Consider the following 15,637-nt stretch of genomic DNA (forward strand, 5'->3'; position numbering starts at 1 on the left):
AGGGGTCCCTTGGGCCAGGGCCTGACACTGCGAGCACCGCCGCCAAATGATGGACTAACATACGTCAGTAAGTGGTGTTGTCCTTTCTCTATGCTTTCTATAGCAGTTCAACAAGATGCATGCGGCGATATATTAGACTGCTCCTTTAATACGGAGGCACAATAATTGTATGTATAAACTAATAGATTAACTGGTATTGTGGAAGCAATTCAACAAGATGCATGTGACAATATATTAGACCACCCTTTAATACTAAAGCACAGTAATTGTATGTATAAACTAACAGATTAACTGGGATTGTAGCAGCAGTTCAACAAGATGCACATGGCAAAATATTAGACCACCCTTTAATACTGAGGCACAACAATTCTATGTGTAAGCTAACAGAATAACTGGGATTGTGGCAGCAGTTCAACAAGATGCATACAGCAATTACACTCATCCTGTACTATCCGTGCTGTCTCCCTATGCTCTCCCTACAGACTCTAAAAACTCTCCCTATACTGTCCCTGCACTGTCCCTATCCAATATTCTTCATTACATAGCTTTCTGAAATGCTGTCCATAGTGCATAAGCGCTTGTCACATCTTTCCCTAAGGTCAGCTCACAGTGAAAAGAGAGAGTGGAGTGTGAGCTCAGAGGGTACCCCCGGTTAGAACTTTAAAAATAGCATAGACTGGGCAGGATTAGGCTTTTTATAGGGCTGGGACATCATAGGGGATGGCTATCTGCTGATTGGCTGGCTGCATGGCATTATTGATCATATCACGTTCCTGGGCTTCTTTCACTTTGTAACACATCCGCCATGACTATGAATGAATAAATAATTTGAAGGTAATCCACCCATGGCCTGTGACTATGGAATGAATTGCTCACTGAAAAAAATCACCAGGTTTAACAGGATAAGTGATGTTCTTGGTGCAAACTTGATTTTTGCACAGGTGGCTGATTGGCTACTTGGTATACAATGGGGGATATATCCGTAACAAATACTTATGATTTTATTACAAGACAGACTACTAGGCTAATGTACAGATATATAGATATACAGCTGTACCTTATAGTAAAAGAAATTAAAACCATGAGAGAACAATGAGGTGGTAAGGAATGTGTGCGAGGACTGTTTTCTAGTCCTAGGAATATCATGTAATTTTCCTGGAGTTAGAGGCCTGATAGCTGTGGCTGAATCATTTTTATTAATACTGGTAATTGTGTGAAAGCCCTAAGCCCATTATAGACTGTCTGTCAACGCCCTACTCAAGGCCATTCTAGGCTGTCTACACACTACTTAATGCTTGAGTAGGGTGTAGACAGACAACCTATAATGAAGAGAGCTAGATACTTCTGTTATTTCTAATTTTAGCTTCTACTCTAGCAGATATTGCATTTCTCCCTACTAAAATCTAATCATTAGGAAGAGAAATTGAGCTGGTAGAAATTAATGGTGGGGTTCTCACAGGTGTCAAGTGAAGCTTATGCTTTTCAGGACCACAACAAATCTGATTACATGTGCCTTCTGTAGCTTATATTAGTGACAATAATGCATAACATTGCACTGTGATCTACAGCAATCTAAAAAATTTGAGAATTCTAATAAAAGGTTTAATGAGAAAAGATCTTGGAACAGGACATAGGAAAAGCAACAATGTCTATCCAGCCATCACTTGGGGATAGAGGCAAACCCAATAAAGGAATTGTACCATGGCAACCTCTTATTATCCATCCACAGGATAGGGGATAAGTGTCTGATCAGAGGGAGTCCGACTGGGGGAGCCCCTGCTAATTGCTACAACAGGGGCCTCTGTTCCCCTGTTCGAATGGAGCGGTAGACGTGCATGCATGTCTGCCTATCCATTCAAATCTTTTGGGACTGCCAGAGGAAACGAGTCCCTACTTGAGTAATCAGTGGGAGCCCCAACTCCTTTAAATGAAAGAAAACAGCCAGGCACCAACAGTACACCTGGTATGCAGTCAGCTCCATGTTATGGCATCTTGTCTAAGAGTGGAAACATTCTCATTTTCTTAGTTTTAATTATTCCACTGCTGTATGGGTGTATGCCTGGATAGCAAAGATTGGGAACCGTGTATCGATCTGGCTGTGTTCTGGTTTAGAATTTTTAAAGTAAGTGATCAATATTTCATTTTATTTGTTTTCACTGAGCTGTACCGCCATTCTGACAGCTGGGAGGGCAGAGTTGCTTCCATGTTTTTCCTTTACCAGTTTTGCAGTAAACACACATAATTACATATTACTACAACTTCTGAATGTCTAGAACATTTTATTAGTGCCTGGTGCATGGTGAGATTATTTGTATCTGCTCCCTGTGGAGTGAACTTCTGCAGAAGTGGTAACCTGAAAGTATTACGTTGATGAGATTCTATATGAGATGATAAGATTAGGTGATGCTACTTTCTGATTCTATGATTTTTCTATTATACTATCATACCTGATAACATTGCGATCTTTGGTTTAGCATTATTGCCTAATATTAGCTGATTCAAAATATCATTTTTTTGGAAATGTGGTTGCCAAGTAAAAGTTAACCCCTTCTACCCCAAGCCAGTTTTTAACCTCCTGCCCAGGCCATTTTTTGCAAATCTGACATGTGTTACTTTATGTGGTAATAACTTTGGAATGCTTCTACTTATCCAAACCATTCTGAGATAGTTTTCTTGTGACATATTGTACTCCATAACATTTAAGTCAATATATTTTACCTTTATTTATGAAAAAAATCAAAAATGTACCAAAAAGTCAGAAAACAAATCACAATTTTCTAAATTAGAATTTCTCTACTTTTAAGACAGATAGTAATGCCTCATAAAATAGTTATCAGTCATCATTCCCCATATGTCTACTTTATGTTGCCAAAAAAGGGGGTCAGTCAGCACATCCCAAAGTGCAGGTGCACACTGCCATGGCTAGAAACACGAAGAAAAAAACACAGGCTCCCGTCTTATGGAGATCGCCTTGGCAGACAGGCCCAAATAATTTTGCACAAAATGCATTTGCGAAGAATCTCAAATTTACAAAATAAGCATAGCACTAGCAACAGAATATTTTTTTTATAACTATGGCATTATTATACTTTACTTGGTTTTTTAGGGCGTTAGAAAGCTTAGAAATTTAGAAACTATTTTTCAAATTTTCAAGAAAATTTCCAAAACCATTTTTTTAAGCACCAATTCAGTTATAAAGTGATTTTGAGGAGTTTACATAATGGAAACCTATAAATGACCAATTATTCAAAACTGATGTTGCAAACTTTGTTAACCCTTTAGGTGTTTCATAGGAATTAAAGGAAAATGGAGGTAAAGTTTTAAATTAAAATGTTTTGCAGATTTTTCATGTCGATCTATTTTTTTCTTGCAACACAGCCAGGGTTAACGGCAAAATAAACCTCAATATACATTACTCTGATTCTGCAGTTTACAGAAATACCCTATTTGTGGTAGTAAAATGGTGTAGGGGCACATGGCAGTGGTCAGAAGAAATGGAGTGCCATATGGTTTTTGGAGGGAGATTTTGCTAGAATGTTTTTTGGGCACGATTTTGTATTTGAAGAGACCCTGACGTACCCCTACAGTGGAAACCCTCAAAAAGTGACCCCATTTTGGAAACTACACCCCTCAAATAATTTATTAAGGGGTGTATTGAGCACTTTGACCCCATAAGCGTTTTACTGAATTTAGAAACACTTGGCTGTGGAAATGAACAGTTAAATTTCTTGTTTGTTACCCATTATCTCCTGAATATGGCTACATACCATACGTGGTGGTAAACCGTTGTAGGGGCACATGGCAGGACTGAGAACAGAAGGAGAGCCATATGGCTTTCGCCATGCAGATTTTGATAGATTGGTTTATGTGCGCCATTGGTTTATTTTTTGAGTGATTGTCTTATGTGGGGTTCATTTTTTGCGGGATGAGGTGACGTTTACATTGGTAACATTTTGAGGTACATATGACTTTTTGATCACTCGATATTACGCATTTTGTAAGGCAAAGTCCCAAAAAATGACTGTTCTGGCACATTTTTTTATTTATCTTTAGAGTGTGACAGGGCATATCTATTTTTATAGATCAGGTTGTTACAGACGCGGCGATACCTAATATGTGTATCATTTTTATTTTCTTTAAGTTTTGACAGTAAAAGTATTTTTTGACAAGAAAAATATCTTGTTTTTGTGTTGCCATTTTCTGGGAGCCATTTATTTATTATTTTTTGAGCGATTGTCTTATGTAGGGTCTCATTTGCGGGATGAGATGACTGGTTGATTGGTACCATTTTGGGGTTTTGGAACAGTTTTGTAAAACAAATTTTATACAGCATTCACCTGGAAGGGGGGGTTGGGGGGTATATCATGTGATATTTTTATAGAGCAGGTTGTTATGGAAGCGGTGATACCCAATGTGTCTATTATTTTTATTTTTACATGGTAAAACCATTTTTGAAAAGAATAACATCTTATTTTTTGTGTTGCCATTTTCTGAGAGCAATATTTTTTGATTTTTTTGAGCGTTTGTCTTAGGTAGGGTCTAATTTTTTGCAGGATGAGATGACGGTTTAATTGGTACCATTTTGGGAGACATGACTTTTTGATCACTTAGTATTACACTTTTTGTGAGGCAATGTGACAAAAATTGGCTGTTTTGGCAGTTTATACTTTTATTTTTTGACAGCATTCCCCTGAGGGGGCATATTATATGATTAGTGTTGATCGCGAATATTCTAGTCGTGAATTTTTATCGCGAATAATAGCACTTCTAGAATTCACAAATATCTAGAATATAGTGCTATATATTCGTAATCGCGAATATTAAAAAAATGTTTCATCAGTACCCATGATCCCTCACTGTTTCTTGCTTGTGGGCCAATGAGAAGGCTGCAATATCTTTGACTTTAGAAGTAGTGTTGATCGCGAATTGTCATGTCGCGAATGTTTATTGCGAATTTTCCAATTGCCGATTTTCACAATCAATAAAATAATGAATGGAGATCACAAGTTCTCGAATTCGCGAATGTATGATGAATTTTCCCCCAAATATTCGCGAAATATCGTGAATTTGAATATTGCCCCTGCCGCTCATCACTGCATATGATACTTTTAAGAGCAGGTTGTTACAGATGCGGTGATAGCTAATGTGTCTATTTTTTTTTGTTGTTAAGTTTTACATGGTAAAAGCATTTTTGAATATAATAAAATCTTGTTTTTGTGTTTCCATTTTCTGAGAGGAAATTTTTTTTATTTTTTGAGCGATTGTCTAAGGTAGGGTCAAATTTTTTGCGGGATGAGAGGACAGTCTGATTGGTACCATTACATACGACTTTTTGGATCGCTTGGTATTACAGTTTTTTTTTTTTTTATTACGTTCACCTGACGGGATGGATCATGTGATATGGACGCGGCGATACCTAATATATTTACTTCTTTTTACTTGGAACATTTATTTTTTTATTATGTAAAACACTTTATTAACTTTTCAACTTTTGGGGGTTTGATCCCCTCTACAATGCATTACAATACATCTGTATTGTAATGCATTGGCTGTAAGTGTATTACACAGTGTAATACATGGAAAGCAGCACAATGCCTATGGAAGGCATCGGGCTGCTTTCCCAGCCATTGGGTCCCCATTATCGCAGCACAGGGACCCGATGGGGAGCTCCACATGAGCTCCCTCCACACACTCCGTATATACCGCAGTCAGCACTGACTGTGGCATAGCAAAGGTTAATGCATCGATGTCAGCACATAGAGCAGGGGGCCAATCAACAAACCTTAACATTACGGCGCTGGTCTGGAAGGGGTTAAAAGAACTGTCAGTTGTTATTTTGGTTTGAAGACAGAGACACTGGGTCAGGTTTACTGATTATAGGTAGCCAGTCTAGACCTGCAGCAGATCTATCACAGGGGCTCAGGCTGGAGGATAAGTGGGGGGCAGGGACAGACACTTTTCTCTGACTCTACACCAACTATTGGTTGGTTAACTTTGAGACAGGATTTTACGCCACAATTTTAATGCAAGTTTAGTGCAAAATCTGGCATATAAGGCCCCACACCTTTGACACAAAATCATGCCCCCTTTCTGTTAAGCCCCACCTCCTTTTCAGACAAGTTGGAAAAAATTGAGAAGCACAGGTTGCGCCAAATGACACCACTTTGTGAAGCATCCTGCTACCAAAGTCATAGTATACTCTAAAGTTATTGTATTGTATGAGCACATGGTAGTAACTGGTCATATTTTTAGCCACCACTAGATGTGGCTGGTGTCATTCTCTATATAAAGGAGGTGTCACTCATTCACCTGTCAGGGGCTCTAGTGGCGTGATCTCTGGCTTCAGTGCGGGCACGCTGGGAAAAAGCGTGCTGCTAATCCACCGCCCCTGGTGACGAGACAGCATCCTTAGCAGCAATATGGAAAGCTCTTTTTCTCCCCACAGCGGACTCATGCTGATGGAGACTAGCAGTGGGCTGATTGCTCAGCTGCTCTATTCCTATGTGCTAGTGTTTCTGTCTATTAGAGCACCGAGTCATGACCTACCAGGTTCTGATCCTGGAACTCGGTGCTCTGTTTAAACCATTTCTGGCCCAACACTAGTGCCAGCGATAGTCTCTGACTCACTAGCTGTGTTCCTGTGCTTTTTGGATAGCTCCTCTGACCCCAGCTTGTCTTCTGACCACTCTCTGTCTCTTGTTTGGTACTGCGCTGTCTGGGCAGAATATTCTAGAATGAGTCGTTGACTCCAGTCTAAGGGAGTTTCTAGCCTAGTCAGGGCAGAGAGAGGAAGCACATGAGAAAATGGGAAGCTGACAGGCCAGTCCATCCTGAGCCTGGATCCACCTAAGGTAGAGCAATAACACTTACAAAAAGTGGACCAGATGTCAGAGAGGTGTAGAGAAAGACCTGTAGAAGTAACCAGTCCCCACAGGACTAAGCACATTACACACAGCTTGGACCACCTGTATATATTTCCACATCACTAGATGGAAACATGGATAAGCACCCTGTCCAAAGAATGTAGCAGAAGAGTTATGTCTGCCATTGAAGGAAATGATCTCTGGGTTGTAAAATATTGCCTAAAAGCACATTAATATACCCCATATCTGGATGCCAGAGTCAGCTAGTGAAGTGCAAGGACATCGATTTGGTCGATTGCTACCTGTGCAGCTGAGAGAAGGGCAACATATATAGTATAATACATCAGCCAGTTTATTGCAAGTAAGACTTGTTCTGATCTGTGTATATTTTCATTATTTAGTAAAGAACTGTTTTGCTGCACCAGTATCTGCTCATTGCTTCCTGCACTACATTTACAGCGCAAAGTGTTGGCATAACCTGCCTTGCACCGTAAAACCATCAACACCAAGGGCACCTTGACCACAACCAGGTAGGACCAAGAACAAGTCTATTTATTCTAGATACAATGGGGGGAATTTATTGTGCTCTGCACTCCAGAATTCTGGGTTTAAAAAGTCATAAAATAGCTATATGGGCTTATTTGCCCACAAATATGTGATTTTTTTTTTGCATTTTTACACCATTCAATCTAGTTTTGGAGGTGTGTGGGAAAGTGGCCACAGTTAACTAGGGTAATTAGTTTCACTCCAGATTTATCACTTGAACTTTTTTTTTTTTAATCTCCAAATACGTCATAAGAGGATCCATGGATCAATTTACAATCCAGAGATCATTTCCTTCAATGGCAGACATAACTCTTCTGCTACATTCTTTGGACAGGTTGCTTATCCACGTTTCCATCTATTGATGTGGAGATATATACAGGTGGTCCAAACTGTGTGTAATATGCTTAGTCCTGTGGGGACTGGTTACTTCTACAGGTCTTTCTCTACACCTCTTGGTAAGAGAAACCAAGAACTGAAGGGTGCCTGTGCCTGGAAGCCATTGTAGGTTCAGCTCCAGTACTGTTTATATCTCCTGTAGAAAAAAAAGTATCTTTTAATCTACAGTTTGTACACAATTACAAGGATTGAGCCTGGAAATAAAGCTCATCTGGATTTTCTTTACATGCCTCATCAGTGAAGAACATTGTCTGATAGGTATCAAAATGACGTACTGGTCAATACGAACAGCCATAGCCACATTGTCTCATGAGCCTCACACTTGCAGCCTAGCAGACATATTGATTTTCCATGTTTATTATCAGCATTTACAATGACAAGTCTATTTATTCTAGATACAATGGGGGGAATTTATTGTGCTCTGCACTCCAGAATTCTGGGTTTAAAAAGTTATAAAATAGCAATATTGGCTTATTTGCCCAAAAATATGTGACTTTTTTTTGCATTTCTACACCATTCACTCTAGTTTTGGAGGTGTGTGGGAAAGTGGCCACGGTTAACTAGGGTAATTAGTTGCACTCCAGATTTATCAGTGGAACTTATTTTTTTAAAATCTCCAAATACGTCATAAGAGGATCCATGGATGAATTGTGCTACATCCCCTAAACTAGCGTACTTTTTGTCCTTATGAATGTGAAAGACGTTGGGTAGGAGTCTAGTGGGACTCTCCACTTCCCAGCACTCTCCCCCTTTCCCTTTTATTTTTATATTCATCTTTTTTTTTTATATCCCTACTTGACTGGGGAAACCGTGGGGGCACAACCTCTGTCCTGCTGATAATACCTTTTCTTCTATGTTCTGTTCTGTAGAAACTTTTTGAGCAGTTAAATTTACAATGATTTATTACCTCACTTTACAGTGAATTGATAAAGTGCATCGCTTTACTATATTCTTATGCACGTTTGTGTATTTGTTTATGGAATTGCCAATAGATAATTTTTAAACCTAAATTGTTAGGTGGGTTCTACTGGATACAGAAATGTCATAAACATGGGTATAAACTGCTGTTTGGATATGCTGTAGGGTTGAAAAGGAAAAGACCACCATTTGGCTTTTGCAGTTCAGATTGTGGTGGATTAGTTTATAGAAGCCATGTTGTATTGGTACCATTTAGGGGTATATTTGACTTTGACTGCTTACTATTATGCTTTTTTTTTTAGGCAAGGTGACAAAAAAATGGCTGTTCTGGCACCATTTTTATTAATTTTGTTTTTACATTGTTCACCAGAGTAGGTCATATGATATTTTTATAGAGCCGATCGTTACAGATGCGACAATACCTAATATGTCTATTGTTTTTATTTTTGTTAGGTTTTACACAATAAAAATTATTTTGAAAACTAAAAAAAATGTTTTTGTGTCTCCATCTGCCATATTTTTTTATTTTTCTGTTGACTGTCTTATTTGAAGGCTGATTTTTTTGTGGGATTAGGTGACAGTTTCATTGGTATCATTTTGATTTATATACAACTTTTTGATCACTCACTATTAGGCCCCTTTCACACAAGCATAACGGATTAGGTCCGAATGCGTTCAGGGTGCGTTCAGTGAAACTCGCACCATTTTGCAAGCAAGTTCAGTCAGTTTTGTCTGCAATTGCGTTCAGTTGTTCAGGTTTTTCCATGCGGATGCAATGTGTTTTGATGCATTTTTCACGCACGTGATAAAAAACTGAAGCTTTACAAACAACATCTCTTAGCAACCGTCAGTGAAAAACACATTGCATCCACACTTGCTTCCGGATGCAATGCCTTTTTCACTGAAGCCCCATTCACTTCTATGGGGCCAGGGCTGCATGAAAAACGCAGAATATAGAGCATGCTGTATTTTTCACGCAACACAGAACTGATGTACTCATGTACACAGACCCATTGAAAAGAATGGATCAGGATTCAGTGTGGGTGCTATGCATTCACGTCACGCATTGCACCCGCGTGGAAAACTCGCTCGTGTGAAAGGGGCCTTACTCTTTTTGTGAGGCGAGGTGACCAAAAAACTGCTGTTCGGATACAGTTTTTAAAAAAAAAATTTATGGCATTCTTCTGACAGGGTAGAGCATGTGATATTTTATAGAGCAGGTTGTTACAGACACGACAATACTTAATATGTCAATTATAGGCCAACATAGCTGGCAGGCCCCAAGGCCTTTGCAACCATCAGCCCCCTGTCATTGCAGTGCGGGGGGACGATGGAGAGACAGAGGGAGTCCCCTCCCTTTGCAAATCCCTTAGATGGTGCAGTCAGGGCCGTCTTTAACAAGGGGCAAAAGGGGCAGCTGCCCTGGGCCCAGTTGCTCCTGGGGGGCCCAAGGCAGCTGCCTCGAGCCCTGCTGGCCATTGCCCGGGTGTCAGGCAGTCAGCTACACAGGGGTGTTGCAGGAGAAGTTTGCCATAATTGTGGAGTTTTTTGTTTGTTGTGAAGATTACATCAGGAAAAGGTGACAGGGGCTGTTATGCTAATATACTGTAAGCTACTGTATACTGTGGGGTGCTATACTGCTCTACTGTATACTATGGGGGTGCTGTATACTGTGGGGTACTGTATACTGTGGGGTTCTATACTGCTCTACTGTATACTATGGGGTGCTGTATACTGTGGGGAGCTGTATATTTTGGGGTGCTGTATACTGTGGGGTGATGTATATTGTATATTGTGGGGTGCTTTATACTGTGGGGGCTGTATATTTTGGGGTGCTGTATACTGTGGGGTACTGTATACTGTGAGGTGCGGTATTCTGTATAGTTTGGGGTGCTGTATCCCGTGAGGTGCTGTATACTGTGGGTGCTGTATATTGTGGAGTGCTATACTGCTGTACTGTATAGTGTGGCGGGCTGTATAGTGTATAGTTTAGGGTGCTGTATACTGTGAGGTGCTGTATATTGTGGGGTGCTATACTGCTCTACTGTATACTGTGAGGTGTTGTATACTGTGTGGTGCTATACTGTTCTACTATATACTGTGGTGTGCTGTATACTGTATAGTGTGAGGTGATGTATAGTGTGGGGTGCTGTATAGTGTGGAGTGTTATACTGCATACTGTGGGGTGCTGTATACTATAGGGTGCTATACTGCATACTGTGGGTTGCTGTATACTATAGGGTGCTATACTGCATACTCTGGGGTGCACTGTAACGCTAGGGTGAACCGAGCCCCGGTCTCCTTCCTGCAGAGCGGTGCCCACTTCCAGCCTGAGCTCAGCTGCCCAGAGCACTGATCCTGAGCTGCTGGAGTCTTCAGAACTGGAAGTATTTACAGTCATTCACTGTACTCTACCAGGTGTGTGGATTTTTTGTGTGTGTGTTGTGGTGGAGGGCGTGATTGCCTGCTAAGGTGTGGGAATGGCGGGATCCAGGGGGTCCAAGTAAATTTTTGCCCAGGGTCCAATCAATATTAAAGACTGCCCTGGGTGCAGTCAGCATTGACTGCGGCATGAAAGGGGTTAATCTGCTGGCATCTGAGCTTTCAGCGATGCTGGAGGATACTGCAGGGGCCTAACTGTTAGTAACAGCCTGGCCCCTGCTGCTGATCAAGTGAATGTTGCTCGGCCCGATCAGTGCACCATACTATTACGGCGGAGGTCGGGAAGTCAAAAAACAGGTAATTATATTACTAGAAGCCAATAATCCAACACATATCCTTGGACATCATGGGAAAAAAAGACCATGGGATGCCAATACCCTTGAAACGCATTTTGCTTTCAAAGCTTTATCAGGAGGAATTGATTAAAAATCAGGAATATATAACCTGGGCAGAGATCACCTGGCAGTGTGAACCTTGCCTAACTTGTAAAATTGTAAGAGTTTAGTCAGGAAGGATATAAAGATTATACACTAAAGTAATTGGGCCAATGATGTAAACATCTAGTGCTGCGTCTATTAACAGAAAATCCACAAATAATGCACTAGACCGGAGCTATGCAAGCTCTTGCACTCCAGCTGTTATGAAACTACAACTCCCAGCATGCATACTTGCTCTTCTCAGAACTCCCATAGAAATGAATGAAGCATGCAGGGAATTTCACAACAGTTAGAGAGCCGAAGGTTGCTGACTAGCTACTGATAAATAAAATCACGACTTTATTGGATAAAATACACTTAAAAAACACATAAGAGGGACATAGCTAAGATAACATGGTGACACAAAGGTACTACATAATATTATAGAACATATGGTAACTTGTTGGCTGTTCCCACAGCCATACCAAAAATAATGAAAAACAAAATATACTGACCAAAGTGGGGCACCGGACACCCCAATGTATGCTTTGCACCCAAGGTTTCTTCCTCCACCCCACTACAGTATAATATTGGGTCCTGCTAGTAGTATGAGACACAAAAAGATTTGCCAACTGAGGCACCAGTGACAGTATATTTAATTTAGTTGTCCAAAAAGAAATGGGAGTAGCAATAAATGTGTAAACTAGTAGGTGTAGAAAGCCGAGGCGTTCAAATGGCAAAGGTATATATTCTTAAAGATGCTGCCTATGATTAAAATCTCGGACAACCTCTGCAATGTCTTAAAGGGGTTATCCCATGACTAATGTGAAAATGAAAATCAGACATCTTATAGTATATGACAGTCTCTTTCTAACAATGCTAGAACCAGCCCCTGCACCTCACATGGATCCAGAGATCTCCCCATTCATTGCTCTGTTAGATTCATATCAAGCCGACAGCTCAAGGGGAGTGTCTTTTCTGAGACAGCTAAGGGGGCGTGTGTCACGGCCGCGGTTTTGGCCGTGACTCCTTGGGAGCCGCATACAGTTGCCCACGGTTTGGGTTGTTGTTTCAACCGCAGCTTGAGGCTTGATGTAGTTTGCCTCAGGTGCGGTTGCCGCGGACAACAGGTATGTGTGCGGTCCCTTTGGAGTTTGTGTGTGTGTATGTATGCACTGTCGTTTGTCTGTGTGCACTCTGTGTAGTGTGTGGTGTGCACGGACACTTTTCCTGCACTGTGGTTATCCGTGGCAACGTTTGTCGTTGTGTACATGTGGTCGCAGTGTCCCGGCCTTGGGGCTGACTCCCAGGACACGGTTGCCACCCATGTCGTTGCCTGCGGCAACAACCACAGTGTGTTTGTCGTGTTGGACACTTTCCTTTTAAGTTGGTGTTTTCCCTTTCCTGTTGTGCTGGAAGGGTTAACTCCCTTCCCAGTGTGTGTGATGTCACTAGGCACGGAGGAGCAGGAGTCTCACTGGCCAAGCAGCATGAAGAAGGGGGTACATAAACAGGACTATGGATAAGACAGGTGAACCAAACAGTTCCACACAAACCTGTCTCAGCCTTGCTGACTGGAACCCGTGCATAGGAAAGGCTGTCCACACAGACAAAGGTAAACAGCACACACATGAAGACACACAGGGACCAGGACATCCATAGCTGCACAAAACACAGAGACACAAGACATCAACAACACATCACGGTATTAGAACTTATGACCGGAAGGGTGGCCCTTACAAGAAGATGGAAATCACAGGAGGCTGCAACAGCAAAGCATGACTGAAGCAACCTACTGAGCCATGCCAAAGTGAGAGGCTTTATAGGCCTAAGAGGCCACACCCAACGGTCAGACACACCCAGTGACATCACACACACTGGGAAGGGAGTTAACCCTTCCAGCACCACAGGAAAGGGAAAACACCAACTTAAAGGGAAAGTGTCCAACACGACAAACACACTGTGGTTGTTGCCGCAGGCAACGACATGGGTGGCAACCGTGTCCTGGGAGTCAGCCCCAAGGCCGGGACACTGCCACCACATGTACACAACGACAAACGTTGCCACGGACAACCACAGTGCAGGAAAGGTGTCCGTGCACACCACACACTACACAGAGTGCACACAGACAAACGACAGTGCATACATACACACACACAAACTCCAAAGGGACCGCACACATACCTGTTGTCCGCGGCAACCGCACCTGAGGCAAACTACATCAAGCCTCAAGCTGCGGTTGAAACAACAACCCAAACCGCGGGCAACTGTATGCGGCTCCCAAGGAGTCACGGCCAAAACCGCGACCGTGACAGCGTGTCCATGCTCTCCCCATCACAGCTGAGCAGTTGAATGATGAAACTGAGCATGTGCGGCCATCCCAGTGAGCAGGACAAAGAAATAAGAAAAAGAACAAAGAGCAGGTGGTGCAATACAGATACATTTTATTGAATAACTCACTGGCTATGACATGCCATTACAAACTAATTCAGATCCAGGTGCTGGTTTGAAAATTGTAGAATATATTTTTGTGAGACAACCCCTTTAAAATAAAAAAGTCATATACTCACTCTTTACTCCAGCGCTGTTCTCTACAGCACCCCCGTTGTTGTTTGTTTTCAAACAGCATTGGTGGCCTGTTCCTGGATATGGCATGTGACTGCTGCAGCCAATCACTGTCCTCAGTGGTCTACAGCTGAGGACAGAGCTGTTTGAAGGACTTTTTTTATTTGAAGACATTGTAGGGGTTGTCCAAATTTTTTAATTACTTTGGACAACCCCTTTAAATATATATTAAAGAGCAGATTTGCAAAAACGTGTAGTTTCCTAGAATAAGTCATTTGCCATCATGCAGATAAAATATCAGCACCCTCTCAAGTGATTTCATTTTCAGTATAATGCACAGTACTGTTTTCATTTGGTTTGGAAATCTAATAATAATTCGTAGTGTTGCCTAGAGACATACTTCGTTTTTTAAAGTCACCTTGCTTTGAGAATAAATAAAGACATAAAGGTTTACATTATTCTGTTCAAAGTGGTTTTACTGAAACAGTGGGGATGTGAATCTTATACCTAAATATGCTGAAGTTTGTACCTTCTATTCCACTTAAAGGGATTGTTAGCACTGGAGAGTCATTGCAGTTTAGTGTATTACATGGTCGTGGTCGCAGGGTGGTCAAATTCCTGATAACCCCTGCTATAGCTCAGTGCAATGTGATACTAATGGTACTTGTGCTGTTGTCTAGAGTATTATCTGTCTAGCTATCTCTCTATTTTTCTATTTATCTATCAAAAGAAGGAGACAGCAGCACAAGGTGGTTAAGTATATCTATCTATCTATCTATCTATCTATCTATCTAATATTAGTGTTGATCGAGCACCAAAGTGCTCGGGTGCACTGGCGCTCGAGTAGAACACTTTAGGATGCTCGGGTGCTCTACAGAGCACCAGAGCACAATGGAAGTAAATGGGAGAACCAGAGTATTAAACCAGGCACACCCTGCTCTTAAGAGGGGAGGGTGTCTGGTTCACAGGAAAAGGTCAGAAATTGATGGAAACACCACTGAAATGGTTCGTAAACAGCATGGGGAGGATGTCTGGATGCATCTTGGACTCCCAGATCGCTGCTGGGAACGATGTTGTCCGAGTAGTACTCCACTTTTACAGACTGACAATAATACGCACAAAACCGAAGATAAAATCGATTTTAGAGGAAAAATTATTTTCTGTATATTTGTATTATTATTTTTTGTATATAAAGTGAAAGGGCTGCCAAAGATTACAAGGAACTGGCACTCCAATGCACCCTTTATTACACATAAAGGAGGGTATCATACACACCCTTGAAAAATTATGATTGATGGCCTGCTGGTGACCCTCAAAAACATTAGGAGCAAGGGTCTGCTGGTGACCCTCTAAAACTTTAGGGGCGAGGGCCTGCTGCTGAGCTGACCCTCTAAAACATTAGGGGCGAGGGCCTGCTGCTGATCTGACCATCTAAAACATTAGGGGTGAGGGTCTGCTGCTGAGCTGACCCTCTAAAACATTAAGAAGAAG

This window comes from Bufo bufo, chromosome 2, assembly GCF_905171765.1.
Source record: "Bufo bufo chromosome 2, aBufBuf1.1, whole genome shotgun sequence".
NCBI lineage: Eukaryota > Metazoa > Chordata > Amphibia > Anura > Bufonidae > Bufo > Bufo bufo.